Raw genomic sequence first — 16,192 nt, 5'->3', positions numbered from 1 at the left:
GTATAACAAAGCTGCCAGTGAAATTGCGCAGAGATATAGCAATAGCAGGCAGAGGCGTAGACGATTCTGCGTCATTTGAACAATTGTCACAGGAACTGGGTAATGAGAGCAACATTGTGAACGGAGACACGACTCATAGATCAGACAGAGTCGAGGATAGGAACGGCAGAAACTATGAGAATGACAGGAGAGCATAAAATTCTGGCATTTCATTCTTGTCATAATGGATTGAAGGATAGGAGAAACTAATCCAACATATCAGCCCTTAGCATCTTGCCTTAAAACACATGCTGCTGGCACTGAAAATTGTCTATGTAACAGACATACTCCACTAGTATGTAGAAATGCAAATACCATACTTCTGATCAGGGAATAAAACACCAGTAATGGCATCTGTTAGGCTGGTCTCTCAGAGAAAAATTTGAAAATTTTTATTTCGAACAGTAAAAGTAAAAGAACTGTTTCTTAAAAAAAAAAATCAATTGCTAAGAATGTTAGGTTAATGCCAATTAGTCCAGTTCAATTGGTGTTACAGGTAACATCAGTAATGTGATCGAAGTTTTAGATTAGCTGCCATCTGATCGGTAGTATGTCATTGTCATAGTGACAGTTATAATGAGGTGCTGCGTATGATTGTTCGGAATCTGCTGTTAAGGAAAGAGGCCACTAGCACCAAAGTTTTTAACACTTGGGCTGTCCCATTTCTCCCAGCTTGTATATTCTCTGCATACATTTAATTTTCATGTAAGCTTAGATTCCTAACGAGCAAATTCTTTACTGTGTATAGTAGACCATTCAGATTGAGGCGGATTGTCCATGAAAATGCTGTACTGATTGAGACGATCAAGGGAAAAACAATCGCGTGGGCTTCATCACATTTCTAACATCAAATTATGGAAAAGTGAAGGATAGATCGAAAGTAGGCAAGTTATGGTAGATAGTCAGTGTATTTATTTGTGGTGTGTAACGTTGTGCAGGGTCAAATCGAACATAAGAATTTTCAGGCGGGATGTCAGGAAGTATGATGGAATAGACTGGTCAAATGAGTCATGAACAGGAGTCGACAGAGTGGTGTATGTAAGTGTTTTTTTGTCATATGAATAAGGATCAAGCAGAAACGACGTGATGATTAATGAGTGGGTAAAGATGGTAGATAGAGAAGCGACGTGATAAATAGTAGTGGATAAAGGTGATATATAAGGAGAGAAGCGACGTGGAGCAGTGTGATTAATAAAGAGAGATTCGACGTGATGAAACAGTGGTAAATAAAGGTAAGTAGAATTGAATAATGTGGAGATGTCTTAGATGTATGTTACAGAGAAGCTGGTGTATGCTGCAATCGAGATAGATGCCAATGGCGAAGGAAGACCAGGAAATGATGGAGTAAGGGATGGACAGAGAGCCGAAATACGAATGAAGAGATGGGGACAACTGCACAATGTGAAAGGACATAAAGGGAGTATGAGATCCAGATGGTGAACGTTGTGGAATACTGACGTAAGATGTAATATAAGTGTAGATCTAATTCTTAGCATAACATTTGCGATTTGGCAAAAATAATATTTTTTGTTGTTGCTGTTGTTGAAGCCTGGTACCAGTATAACTAATGAAAGCGGTACCAAGAATGTGTACAGTTATTTTGCAGGAGGAATAATTTGTGTATTTTTTGTTCTTAGATGAAATGTCGCAATTCTAAGTGATATTTAGCAGGATGAATAATCGGTGAAGTGAATGCAGAGGTAAGCCGATGGAGAGAGGTGCCAGAGTGAAAGGACGAATTCGGAGACTGGGAAGCTATCTCCGAAACAGCTTCATGTGTTATGTGGTTGAGTATAAGGGAGCAAAGGTATGGTATGTTGTCGTGAGTGTGGTGGTGTTAAGGTTAGCTGACTTCTAGACCTATTCTGTTAGTGTATTAATGGATTGAATGAGAAGGAAAATGTGATGTCTGGTGAGTGAGAGTCGTAGAGTAGTGTGATCAATATGCACACTCCTGTAAAGGGGATGCTACTGATCCATAACTAAAACATTATTGTGCTTTATTGCTTGATTTGGATGAACCTTGATGGCAGGTCAGGATCTAACATCATGTGGATGGTTCATACATGTCCTAGAAATGTTGTTATATAAAATAAAAAGGTAAAATATATAAAGAGATACTAATTTCAGTCTGTCACAAGCACAAAGGTGCATTGTATGTTGTAGATTTAGAGTCATCAGTTTCTAAAACGTTTATTGTCTTGGTACGTTAAAGTAGTTAACTAGTTAATAACATGTGGTAGGAAGTTGTGAGCTGTGTAGATTATTTCTTATTTTTTTGTTAGAACACTTTCAAGTGGTATTAATTTCAGTCTGTCACATGCACAAAGGTTCACTGTGTATTGTAGTTTTAGAATAAACTGTTTCTAATATTTTCACTATGATAGGATGTTAGAGTAGTCTACTATTTTATATTGTAATTATGAGTTGTATAGATTGTTTATTATTCCTTTTTCTTTTTTTTTACACTTTCTTGTTTTGTATGAGGGACGGCAGGTACAATCAATAGCACAAGTGTGGGCTGTATATAGAAACGGGATAAATGTTGATGTTGTATTTGTAGAAAACTAGGGGGTATGATTTTATATTTTTTTTTAGAACAAAGATTCTTTTATTACCAATGTATCTAATAGATCATACATGTAATCAATGAGTATTTAAATACTGTAAGAATATCCTTTGTCTGTAATGTTGCGAGATGCACGGAAGGGTCTGACTGATTGGGTGTCGTAGCGCTGAGATGCTACGCAGAACGCGCCCATACCGCTAGCGGGGCCGAGCTGTCGTCGCCATGGCGACGGGCGACAAGGCCGCGGCACTCCCCACTCCACTGCTGGTTGGGGTACACTCCACGCGCCCGCTACAGCAGGTCAACGGCCTGGGGCGACACACACGTACCACTGGCCATTCATAAGTTCCGCCACCCTTACGACTGGGGAAAGTATCCCGCGGAGGCAGAATGGACGATGTGCGGCAGAGCCCGGCGGGCATTTGTTACCAGCAACTATTAACTAGTACTGGACTGTGGAGCCGTGAAACAAGATGACTGCTCGTTACGTCTCGATAAGGTGGAAAGTGAAGGACTGGTGTTTCCACGTTGTGAGTGGTGGAAAAGATTTTGTCGTTTTGTTTTGTCTTGGGATCCATAAACTTTTGGCAGTGACTTGTTAAGTGTGCTTTGTGAATTGCATGTGGGACGCTTGGTATACTTGAAGAGGACAGTTGTCGTTTAGTGACTAATTATTGTATGAACGCAAGAAACTAGAATGGGACATTGACATTTGCGTCTGTAGTAGGAGACATTTCTTTAATTGGTGCGGGAATAAGGGCTGTTTGTTGGAACTTACGAATTTTAATTACACCATGAACTGAAAGGACAGAACCGTGGGTAATGGTAGTGGTAGGGCCATTTCTGGACGACCAGATTCGTGTGAATGGTGCGCTGAGAGTGACTATGACATTTGTGTTTAATGTGAGATACAGTTTACTGTTCAGTGCGTGTTCAAAATGCCGATTTGAGTGACTTAAACACTTTCGTCCGGGTAACCATGGGAGAGCTTTGACACCGAGACATTGTTTCTAGGGAACCTGTCAGCAACTTATTTGAACCCAAGAAAAACACAGAATGAAATGTTTCCGTGTGACTCGCAAGATAGGGGATAATGTATTTGTAATTGTGTAAATATTTTTTTTTATATGTTTCATTCCTGAAGGGACAGCAAGTGTAATTGTATTTCATTAACATTTGTGTTTAGAATAGTTAGTGTTTTTTTTGTTTGTTTATTCTGGGTTATCAAGTTCACGTAGCATGTTTATTAGAATATTTGGTACAATTATGCTTTAATTATTAGCCAGTGGCGTAATACTAACGTAGCGGCTCTTATAGCATTGATCAGTAAGGTTGTCACAGGGGAGAAGAGTTTGCATTGCACGACAAATATCGGAATTAATTGATGCATTTTGAAGTCGTGGACAGTAATGATCTTGTCGGTGTGTTGACTGAAGCCATTTACTTTATTATCACAGTGGTGATATTTCACATTAAAGTGTAATGAAGGCTAGTCGAAATGCAAGTGCTTGTCGTCTAAATGTGTGACAACAGAGAAATGAGCACTAGAGTAAGACACGAGAGCTACTGGTGGATTCAAGCAGTTATTGCTAACTGTTTATTGCGTGTATTGATATGGAGCCTGACTTCTACGTGTAACTAGTGTACGCAATTTTTTTTCCTTTTGTTGATTTTGTTTTGCATTTAGACATTGCCGTGTAAAGATTATTACAACGCAATTTATGAATGTCAGATTACTTGTTCTGTGTTTGGACGGTGAGCTATTTAGAATTTCACGAGTACAATTACTATTTTTTTTTTATTTGTTTTCAAATTATTGAAGTTTGGATTACTCCTAAAAATAATGGAGATCCCGGTAACTAAGCCAATTTTTATCTCACCATTATTTTTTATTTGTATGATGTGATGTATTATTTGTCATTTGGATTGTTGTAAATATGTATGTGTACGTTACTCCACATTGTGGAGAGCACAATAATGCAACAAGAGTGTCAATAATTTGGTAAAGTAACAGCATTGGATCGTCTATTTGAGGTCACCAGGGGCTAAGGTCTCCTCCTGGTTATTTTGATGACTTGCTATGTTTGTTCTAATACAGTTTTCTTTAAAAAATGTTCGGAACTCCGCTCGCATTGCAAGGATAGTACCGTGCCATTTTTTTCTGCATGGGTAGCCGGTGGTGAAAGGGTACAGTACCGCCCGACATTGAAAATAGCTACAACGTACTTCATTATTTTTGTCAGAACAACACTTTTTTTTTGTAAAACTAACTCAACTTCAATTAATACAGCAATGCCGGATACCAGTGTGGGAAAAAATGACAATTTATTTATTTAATTGATCACATGTGCACTCCCACAAAGTAAATTCCTACATCCAGTTTGGTGAGATCTGTGAAGTGAATGAATGTATGGTCGTCTGCTAACTGCAGATAGTGAATGTGAATATATGATCATCTTTGAGTCGATCCTTTGGTCACCTTTGGTGGGACCAAAGAGATGAAATTTGCCTGAGCTTTGAGCGCCTGAAATGTGGCTGACCAATGCGGTAGAAAGGTGCTTCCCCCACCTCGACAGAGATGGGAGATGACTTGGAGAACGGCCATGTTTCAGCACTCTGCCGCAGGATCTTGTGCTGTTAAGACCTGTTTTAGTTGTGCTCCGTAATGATGAAAGAGTGGAGACATGGTATGCATGTGGAATATTTAAGAGTAGTATGAAATAATAATTTCCCTATTTCAGGAACTTTTGTAGGGAGAATTAAATGTCAGGCAGGTAATATTAAAGAGATTGTAGTAATCTTTGGAAGTGACCAACGGTCACAATGAAACCACGTGTAGCAATAAGTTGAAATACTTCTGTGTGCTTAAGTTAAGCTGAACTACTAGCGTGTGTACAATAAGTTGAAATATTTAAGAAATAGCGTGTGTACCATAAGTTGAATTATTTAAGAAATGGCGTGTGCAGGACTTGAAATTAGAGACGAGTACTTCCACGTGGTGAGTACTGTGTGAGTCTCAATCTGTGTATGAGACAAAGGATAAAGGGAAGTACTCGTCCATGGTATCAGTTGAGGACTCGCGTGTGTGATGAATACGTTCTTAATATTACCTTGCGTGATATAATTCCGCGTGACGCTAGATTCAAACTCTGAGAGAGAAGCAAGGTGAGTCGGCCGTCTATCCAGCAACGCCACTTGGCTTGCATTGCACAGGAAGACGTGCATATATCTCCAGAGTTCATAGTAGGAAAGTAGAATTACAAAGTGGGGCAGTGTCGTGTGAAACTGGGATAAATATTAATTGAAGTGGGAAAGCTGAAAGTGATAGTGTTGTGACTATTTAGTGTTTCATATTTCTTGTTGCAGTGTGATGTATGTCATGTGATTTGGGTATGTGTGGTTTGCATGGGAGAGTAGCAAGGTAGTTTCAAAAGATTAGTGGGTTATGCTTGTTCCTTCGGTACCGCTCGGTCTGGAGGAAAGTTTAGTGATGATGATTGTGAGAGTCGAAGTGTGAGGTATAATAAAAGATCCACCATCCTATCCAGAAAGTGCACTGTAGCGTTAAAAATAATGACGAGACCATAATATAGAGATTCACCATTGTAAAGCCATGCCCACTTGGCGGAATTTCTCATGTGTTATTGTTGTAGGTTGTAGAATTTGTGTGTGTAGGTTAGAGAATTTATCGGAATAAATAAGATAGTGAAAAGAAAAAGATTGGTGGACTTTTCCTTCGAGTTGTATGTTGTCATGATGTCCTGACTTTATAATGTGTGCGCCATTCATATTCAGTGCGGTGGCCACGTGTTGATAAAAGCCGTTAAATAGAAGACAAAAAGGAAATGTGGTATTGCCAGTGCGTAGTGTACAGTCAGAGTTCTGTAAATTACTGATAGTCAGAGACGTGTTTCCGTTGCGTGTTAATCATATAGGAGGATAACTTGTAACTTATGTGTGAGTACTAGAGTTCATGCTACTCGATAAATAAGAATGAATCCACTCGCTTGGTAGACCACTCATCTTGCAGGCCTGACTGTTTGATGCCACAGTATGAGCAAGGCATGTGGGTGCCTCCCACATTATACCGTGATTCACTGTGTCGAGAGAGTGCCGAGAGACACAATTCCAGGCATTATTTCTCACCACGTCAACGCAGTGGCCGACGCCTTCACTCAACGACTGACAGCAGTCCTAACAGACAAACAACACTGCGCGAAATAACTACAAAAGTCGATGTGGGACACACGACTGAAGTACGACACCGCAGTGCCGGTTTTATACTGGTGACGATGTACGACCACAGCCGTTACTAAACACAACAGATGAATTCGCAATTGCACATAATGACTACCATGAGCTGTAGAATGGAATGACGACAGTGAAAATTTATGCCGGATCGGGACCCGAAACCCGGATTTCCTGACCATCACGAGCGGTCACCTCACCATTCGGCTATCCGTGCACGACTCACAACCACACCCATACTTCCATATGTCGTCAACCATTATTCTATGATCTGTACTCACACATCCATTATGTGTGTTCGCGTACAGATCAGACGTTGTGTTTGAAAATCGCATTGCCGGTATCGGCAGATAAATACGATATTGCAGTGACGGTGTTATTCTACTTACGATGCAATGCGGCGACCACAGCCGATACGAAACGCATCAGTTGAATTCGCAGTTGCGAATAATGACTACCATCAGCTGTAGAATGGGATATGAAAACTTGTGCCTGCCGGATTCATCTGATGTGCTGATGATGACATATGGAAGTTTGATTCTGGCCGTGAGCTGTGCACGGATAGCCAAATGGTAAGGCGACCGCTCGCGATAACCTAGAAATGCGGGTTCCAGTCCCGGTCCACCACAAATCTTCGCTGTCGTCATTCCATTCTACAGATTATGGTAGTCATTGTTTGCAATTGCGAATTCATCTGATACGACTGAAGTATCCGTTAGGAAAGCGCGGCGAAATTTGTTGTTAACATGTGTTATGACAAAGCAAACTACCGACGTGAGTGCCCTAGCTAGCACTACAAAAATCGTCTGCAGCGCCTCTCCTGGGCTCATGACCATAGCATGTGGGCCCTAGAAGACTGGAAAACCGTGACCTGGTTATATGAGTCCCGATTTCAGTTCGTAAAAGCTGGGGCAGACTTTACGAAGCCGTGGTCCCAAGTTGTCAACAAGGTACAGTGGAAGCCGATGGTGGCTCCATAATGGTGTGGCCTGTGCTTACGTGGAATGGACTGGGTCCTCTGGTCCAAATTAACCACTAATTGACTGAAAGTGTTTATATTCGGCTACTTCATTTGCAGCCATACATGGCCATCACATTCCCAAACAATGAAGGAAATTTTAAAGACTACAGTGCGCTATGTAACCAGGCTACTATTGCTTGCGGTTAGTTTGAAGAACATTCCGCACAATTCGAGCGAATGATTTGGCCACCCGATCGCCAAGCCTGAATCCCATCTAACATTTTCGGGACGTAATTGACAGTTCACTTCGGGTCCAAATTCCTGCCCAGCAACGCTTTCGCGATTATGGACGGCTATAGAGGAATTCGTGGCGAGCAGCATCAAAGCAAAAACTAAAAAATAAAGGTAAATGGAGGAAGAATGGCTCAGTATTTCTGCAAGGGACATCCAAAGATTTGTTGAGTCCATGCCATGTCGAGCTGCTGTGCTACGCAGGGCAAAAGGAGGTCCGAAACGATATTTGCGGGTGTCCCATGACATTTGTCATTCTAATGCAATACGCTTGCCTTTAAGACACCTACTTGATTGATCTGTGTAAATGACAGAATGCGCCTTACGTCGGGGCTGTGAGCCACCCCTACTATTTTATTGCTTTTATTAGCGAATATAGTTAAATAATACGTGCAGTAGTGTGGCTGGTTAGAAAAATTACCCATCGGACATTAATAAGAAGCCAGTTATAGAGTGCGAACTTACTGCCAAGGTTTGTGCTCCGATAACTACTGTTGTTACTGTGAGCCTCCGACACATACCCTACCTAATCTCCCACACTATTATATAATACTGTTCCTTCGAGAATATTCTACTAATAACGGAGAGATTTTAATATGCGAACACTTTTATACGATGCAATTACCTTATTGCACTTTAAATTCAAGTAACGCTTCCCGACAGGTTCGGATTGCATTCGCACTACAGTTTCACTCACTAATTTATCACTAGCTTGTGCGCGTTTCATTACTGTACAAACCTCTTTCATTACATAATACCTCCTCCGGATACGAAACACAATTCTGAACTTCAACATTGTAACTTTGCGCATAGGTATATCCGATCTACTTCCGGTTTAACTTTGATGCGACTATCAATATTCTTTCCACAAAGTATTTTACTTTTATACACTTGAGGTCTGGACTCTAGCAATATCCGGCAATATTTCGCAGTATCATAAAACTAATTCACTTTTTTACACACGACGCGCGGCACACAAGCTCCGTGTACCTGCCCTGCGGGCTTGGTCAGGCACGACTGACTCACCCCTTCATGCCAAGAGATCCCCAGGCGCCTGTCTCTCTCTTCTAGAACGCTGAGGCATTCCCGTCAGCGGTTACTCTGCGCTACAGCAGATTCGATCCTTCAAGTACAGGATCGATATCCTTACCCTTAGAAGGCCCCTATTTCTTTCTGCTTGATCAAGTGATACAGAAGAGAAGTTTGCATGAATTTCAACGTTTCGTAATTTTCTTCCGTGTAAATATCTCATTCTTGGTGCTAGATGTGCCAGTTTGAGATTCCTCCTAATGTACTGACTACGTCCCTTTCCACACTATCCCGCCTCATATTTACCGAAAAGTGTGGGTACAAGACACCTTATGAGATTTTTATAGTTGCATGAAGTAGACGTCCAGGGAATAAGTTCTGCTCTGACCGTAAATGTTTGTTAGTTATATATTTGGACTCAATGTCGAAGAAATGAAGGAAGCACCAGTATATAAAATGCTTATCGTATAGTCATTCGGTCTTGGGACTTTTACTTCCATCATGTACATGTGTATTACTGAACAATTACAAGTATTTGATTTGCGTGTGAAGAATTAGCCGGGTTTTATGCTTTGCAGGGGTTCTTTTACTACTGTGTGTTACATAAATGAAAGAGTATAATGCTGCTAGAATGTAATTAGAAAATATTTTATTTTAGGGTGAGACACTTCATATAATGTCGTTCTCCAAGAACAACTGTATATGGGGTTGCAGGCACGAAAGCCTTAACATAGAAATAGATATAAATAAATAAAGTGAAAGCAACGAAATATTGCTCCAGTATCGTTATTTCCACATGTATCAGTGCAGACTCACACACAAAATTCCCCATTTAAAATAGTGGAGAACATAAGGAATAACAGTAGAGCGGCTACAGGCAGTAGCTGCCACTGATCACCCCATAGCACTCACGACGCTGAAGTCCCGGCGTTGCAGTTGTGGCACTGCAGTCACAGACTTCCAAATGGCACTGGCAAGAGTTTGAAAATCTCCTTATGGCAGTGGCGGAGCTAATAAAATTGTGCTGATAGAAAATCAAAATAATATAAATTTCAGATATCCGAGATATTGGAACGAGCTCATCTGTGCCAGCGAACGTTATGACGCCATGTTCAGAGAGATATAAACAATCCAGCACGTATGTTTTGCTGAAAAGAGTGTGAACAACCCATATTATTTATCAAGAATTTGTAAAGATATAGCAATATAGCTGTAACTTACGATGTTTCCATACCCAAAATGTCTGTATTACTTATCATAATACATGTGACGCTACTGTAGATCGAACTTAAAGTTTAGGTGCATTTGTCAATGAACATAGCTGGATTATTGTGCCACAATTCTTGTAAGGCACAAAGAACCCACGAATAAAATATTTACACATCTAAATTGTCTTTATTATTGTTCTATAAAAGGCTGATGCTTGTTATGTTTCAGAATGTTATTTCCACAACTAAGATGTCTGAAGTAGTAATATAGTATTAAAGATGAGACACACATCCTTGATATTTTTATATTTAGTGTCAAATTTTATTTCCTTGTCTACATAGTATCCATCAAAACTGGTTCCGAAAACATGACCGTGGAGTTGCAAATTAAGTGTATCAATGATATTTCCATGGAAAAATGTTTCTACTTTTGACCAAAATAAGATCAACTAGTTTAAACTTCATTTAGATTTAAATGAGGCTATGTACGAAATCAAAGCTGATTAAGGCCATAAATCTACAAAACACATTTTGGGTGAAATACTACATTAAGTAGACAAGTAGTGACAATTGGCACATACAGATAGGTAGTCTGAATCACTGCTCTATAGATATTAACTACTGGAAGTGTGCTGTTCTTGTATAACTTACATTTGACGATTCAGAGATGAATGTCAGCTCCCATATTAATTGCCACAATAAAATTAGCACACTTGAACTCTCCATAATATTTACGAAATACATGAAGATCTGTCATTTTTGTGTTAAGCCTATTTGAGACAAGGTCAGAGGAAATAGATAGATCGAACTTTCATCAACATGCATTTTTATAAGTATTTTAGTAATGCTCCACCTGACCAAGCACCAGTTAAGGGACAAAGAAGGTAATGAATCATGTTCTCCACTAGGGAAATGTAAGTCATATTTTGATTAGCAAATAAACTATTTAAAACATTTAATCTTAGGCCCACTTAAGGTCATGTTACCAACAGTATAAAAAGTTGACAAAACACTGTTTTTGGGGGTAAGAAGATAACGCATCAGTTGTATGTGAGAAAGTTATTGGATGACTAATGTATTTTTGTGTTATTAAATTTAATCAGAGAACTATGGTTCCATATTTTTCCACCAACATTACATTTTCAACGAATTAGCACAACAAGCTGTACTAAAAATTATGTGTTTTGATGATATTTTCAACGAATTTTAAGACTCAAGCAACATGGTTTCGTAACTCTAATTTCATAATGCATGGAATACTAAATAACAATAAACACAAAAGATTAGACAAACATTCCACACAGGGAGGAAGGTTCAGAATCTCAAAAAACAAAAGAAAAAAAATATGGTCCAAAGTAAAATTATTCCAATAGCAGTGTTTACCATTACTTCCAAAATATTATTGATGAGCAATGATGGCCAGTTAGTTGATCACTGCTATTAACCTTCAATCATGATGACTACTGTTACCCTGGATGCAAGTGTAAGGAGCGATGAATAGTTGAGAGGATGATCACAATTACCACAGACAGTACTGTCTGGAGAAATGATGGCGAATGCCCTAGATACACAGTGTTATTCGACAGTTAAGAGAAATTATATGCTAGTAGTTGGTGTCAGCTACTGAAACTCAAATAATATTTTAATGCCAAAAGGTGAGATAAGCTGACAGCAGATGTCAGTTACTGCATCTACTGAATCTCAAATAGTATGCCAAGCATCAAACAAAATTGTAAGAAAGGGAAAGAAAGGTGGGCCGAAAGGACCTGCTGTCTTTCAAAGTCAATCTTCGATCAAGTTATTTCTGGCAAACCATAAATGTCAATTATGATCCAGTTCTTATTATATTTTAATTTTGGGTGCTGTTAAATTAATCTCAACCTGAGAGAAATCGTAGGAACTTGTGAATCATTGCACATAACGATTTATTTACACAGACTGTTAAAAAATGGTACTCGAAGATTTGATAGGGGGCATTTGTGCATCAAAGCAACACAAAAATATCCAGTGAACATGCATGGGCTCTAAAATGCATACCTTAAGAGGCATGTGCACCTCTTCTGTGAAAAACATCTTTTCCGCTGTAAGTTCTTTGATATTAGAAAATATCTGTCTACAGAACACAGAAAAATTGAGAGAAATTCCTGTTACTCCCTACGGATACTGCATGCAGTTAAAACCTATTAGGGCTGTTGCTGTAAACCTTATTCACTGTTCATGGTCAGTGTGGGGCACACATTAGTTGTAATGGAACCCATTTGTGTTTTGATAAGTCTGGGCAAGCTACCGTCAGTTCCTATGAAACGATTTGCCCGTTCTGGTAGAGGAGGTACCATTTCAACAACGGCTGCAGATGCATGATAGAGCACCAGGTCATTTTCTCCGATGTGTCCGGTAACACCTCACACAGACATTTAATGGGCAAGGCATTGGTCTGGCAAGTCCAGTACGTTGGTCAACTCGTTCCCCCGAAATTAATCTTTTGGTTTTTGGAAACCCCTGGATATCCGAGCCTAGGAGAGACGAGCCTTATCCGGAGCGTAGTAACGACGAGAGGTGGTGAGCAGGCTAACCTGAACGTGCTTTCTAGTCAGTTTCCCACAACTCACTAGGCAAATACCAGGCTGGTGTATGATTTCAAAATGTGAATTCATTGCGCAGATTGACATTGGGCGTGGACAAGGCAGACTTTAATGACACAGGGCAAAAAGAAGGGCCATACTGTACTCAACAAGGGAAAAAGTTGAAGACAATATCATGACCATAATGAAAAATTTGAGGACAAAGTAGGGATGATACCATAAAATGACCCAAGTAGAAGGGAATGGGAAAGCAAATGTCAAAGAAAGAAATATCATGTCATAGATAAAAGGATATTTTATGGTAGGACAGTTACTGAAAAGCAACAGTGGAAGGTGTGTTGGCCACAATATCGAAATTCTTTTATGGTTTATACTTTTTATGTACGCTAATTTTGGTGCAAAGAAATATGCAGTCAAGGTTAAAGAAAGTTGCTACTCTCATGAATTAGAGAGGAGAATACACTATATTTTAAAATCTGGCGTAGTGTCTGTCAGAACGCGAAAGTATCAAATTCTAGTAATGAAGCGGATATGTGTACCATAATCCCAACAAAAATAAAGGAAAACATATGCGTTGACCTTTGTGGCCTCCTCCCAACATCTCAAAGTGGATATAAATATTCATTGGTTGTTTTGCCGAAGCATGTAAAACTGTTTTCATTGAGAAATGGCTACAGGGAAGCCAGTCTCAGTAAAAACAAAAAGAATTATGTAATGAGAATAGGTAAACCAGGCAGTATTATTAGTGACAATGATACCTCAGAGTGTTGGGAAGCATGCTGCGTGATCTATACACAAAGCCTATTTACAAATCAAAATATCACTCGCAATCGAATAAGAGTGCGTAGATTATAAGGGAGCTAGTTGGACTGTGTAAAACATACTGTTCCAAGAAGCACCACACATGGGTAGATTTTGTGGAAGAATTTGAGTCATGAGTGAATCACCTAATTTTACTCTGGAAATAACTCCATAAGAATTATTTACAGGAGAAAGAATACAAAGCGTTACTGAGCAGCTGGTAACTTTTCTAATGAAAGACGAAGAGTCGTCAATGGAAAGAGGGATTTATCATTAAGTAGGATCAAAGAAGGCAACTAAGACAAGGAACGAATACTGTGAACAAGACAAATCATTTTACTACTAATACGGTCAAGATGCAGATCCTCCAAGATAAACTTGGAGATTAAAAATAAGCTTTCTGAGACATATGAAGGACCATAAAAAAGTTATAATAGCACACCCCAATACAGTGAAGGTAGCCAATACAAGAATAGCAGCAAACAAATAAGTACATAGTATTACTGACATCAAAATTTGTATGATTGTGTTGTAACCTAAGGGGGCAAGAGCATCCTTTGCACTGCATAGGTTATTGACGATTTCCAGGTGCCCAAGTCAAGTGAAGGCACTATTTCAGTTTCCTTCCATATTGTTAGTTCTTCCCTTGCTATCATTTTGGACTAAACCTGTCACCTTTAATATTCTTCACTCCAGGAGCTACGACGAGAGTATTAACTGGAAATTTTAATGAGCACACAAATGATGATCGATATCTCAGCAGGACAAACATATGCTACGCGTGGGTGAAAATAGAGATTTGACAATATACTTGAATAGGCCATAAAACGTGAAAAACATAGAATCACAGCCACAAATGAATGAGAAAACTATTGGCTGCGTTAAGAAACAATCATATTGTATTTGAGCGAAATCTCGAGCATTTACTTCACATCTTACAGTGGATTTTTTTTAAATACTAGAAATACTGTGGACTGTTAATTATTTCTGAAAACATTTTGTTCAATATAACTGAGATAGAGAATAAGATGAAGGATGTTATAATGAAATACAACGTATAAAGTAAGTTTTATAATAATATAAGCAAGCAGCAGCACAAGAAGGAGCGCTAAACGCGGTAAGTTACATGACGAATTACGATGGGACGGACGACAAAACAAAATAACAGCTTGTATGTTGACTCCAGATAAGAAATAAGTGAGTGTTATGTCTAACGTGATAGACATATATGAACTGATAAGGTCAAGTGGTTGTTATGTATTGGTTGGCAAGGGATGGTTTGTAGAGATTAGTTAGGGTAATTACTAGGCAACAGATAAGTGAGCTAATATGGAGGGTTATGAAAAAGATTTATAAGGTGACATGCTAGTTGGCAAATTATTTATGAGATACGAGAGATTGTGTTTAGAGGCGAAATGGTTTCCGCCAGTTGTTTATAGAATACAATTACGTAGATAGGTTATTGACATATATGAGGCACAACTCCAAAGTTTGAAGATCTCACAAGGGACATAAACAAAATAAATCTAATATTTAAGTATGAGGCTATGTTAACTGAAGTATACAAGAGAATGTTATGCAAGTGACTGAAATAATAGGAAAACAAAATAAAGGTCTAAACATGGAAAATATAATCAGGCCGAGATGATTACAAGGCTGATATGGTACTAATTTATGGCAACTGAGATTACAACGTTCTAAAAACGTTGGTAGAGATAAACACAACATACACAAAAATATAGGTCTATAACAATACTTGTAACAACAACTGTTACACTCGAATAGAAAAGTAATGAAAAATCTTACTGTCGAATGAAGCAATGTGTTTATAACCCCATATTAGATTATATTTAAGGGGAGAAAAGCATCAGAAGAGTTCTTTCAACTATAACTAAACAGCAATTATATGTCTAAGAAAATCAGAAGTACATACTGTAGACAATTAATCAATACTTTAGAAAAGTCTGAAACGTGACTTTAAAATAGGATATAATGTAATTTACAAATGATTATCAAAGCCAACAAGTAAGGCTGCATGAAAAAACAGGTGATGCAGCGACTTTCCGTCTGTCAAGTTGAAAATACAAGAGAGTATAAGCCGAGTAGTAGCGTGCATCATCACCTTAGCGGGTCTTTAACGGCAGATGGTTACTGTCTAGTAACGACGGAAACGTCATGAGCAATGACGTCGTAATAAACAAGCAGTAGTACTGTTTGGATTTGAAACAGTCAACCTTAGGCAAAACAATAGTAAACCATTATTTCGATTAATATGTAATACAATCATATGTGTATTTCTGATAGTTTGGATTTATTAAGAAACTAAATTAAGCTATTTTGTGTTGTTACATGAGATTTTTCCGGTCCCATATGCTACCGATGGAGACGGGAGGGCGTTTCGCCTGCGTCTGTTTCCTGTAGGTGTGTGAGTGCAAAATGATCCTGTGTTTCTACGTCCGTGCGA

This window comes from Schistocerca piceifrons, chromosome 4 (assembly GCF_021461385.2).
Source record: "Schistocerca piceifrons isolate TAMUIC-IGC-003096 chromosome 4, iqSchPice1.1, whole genome shotgun sequence".
Taxonomy (NCBI): domain Eukaryota; kingdom Metazoa; phylum Arthropoda; class Insecta; order Orthoptera; family Acrididae; genus Schistocerca; species Schistocerca piceifrons.
Note: the sequence above shows the minus strand (reverse complement) of the source record.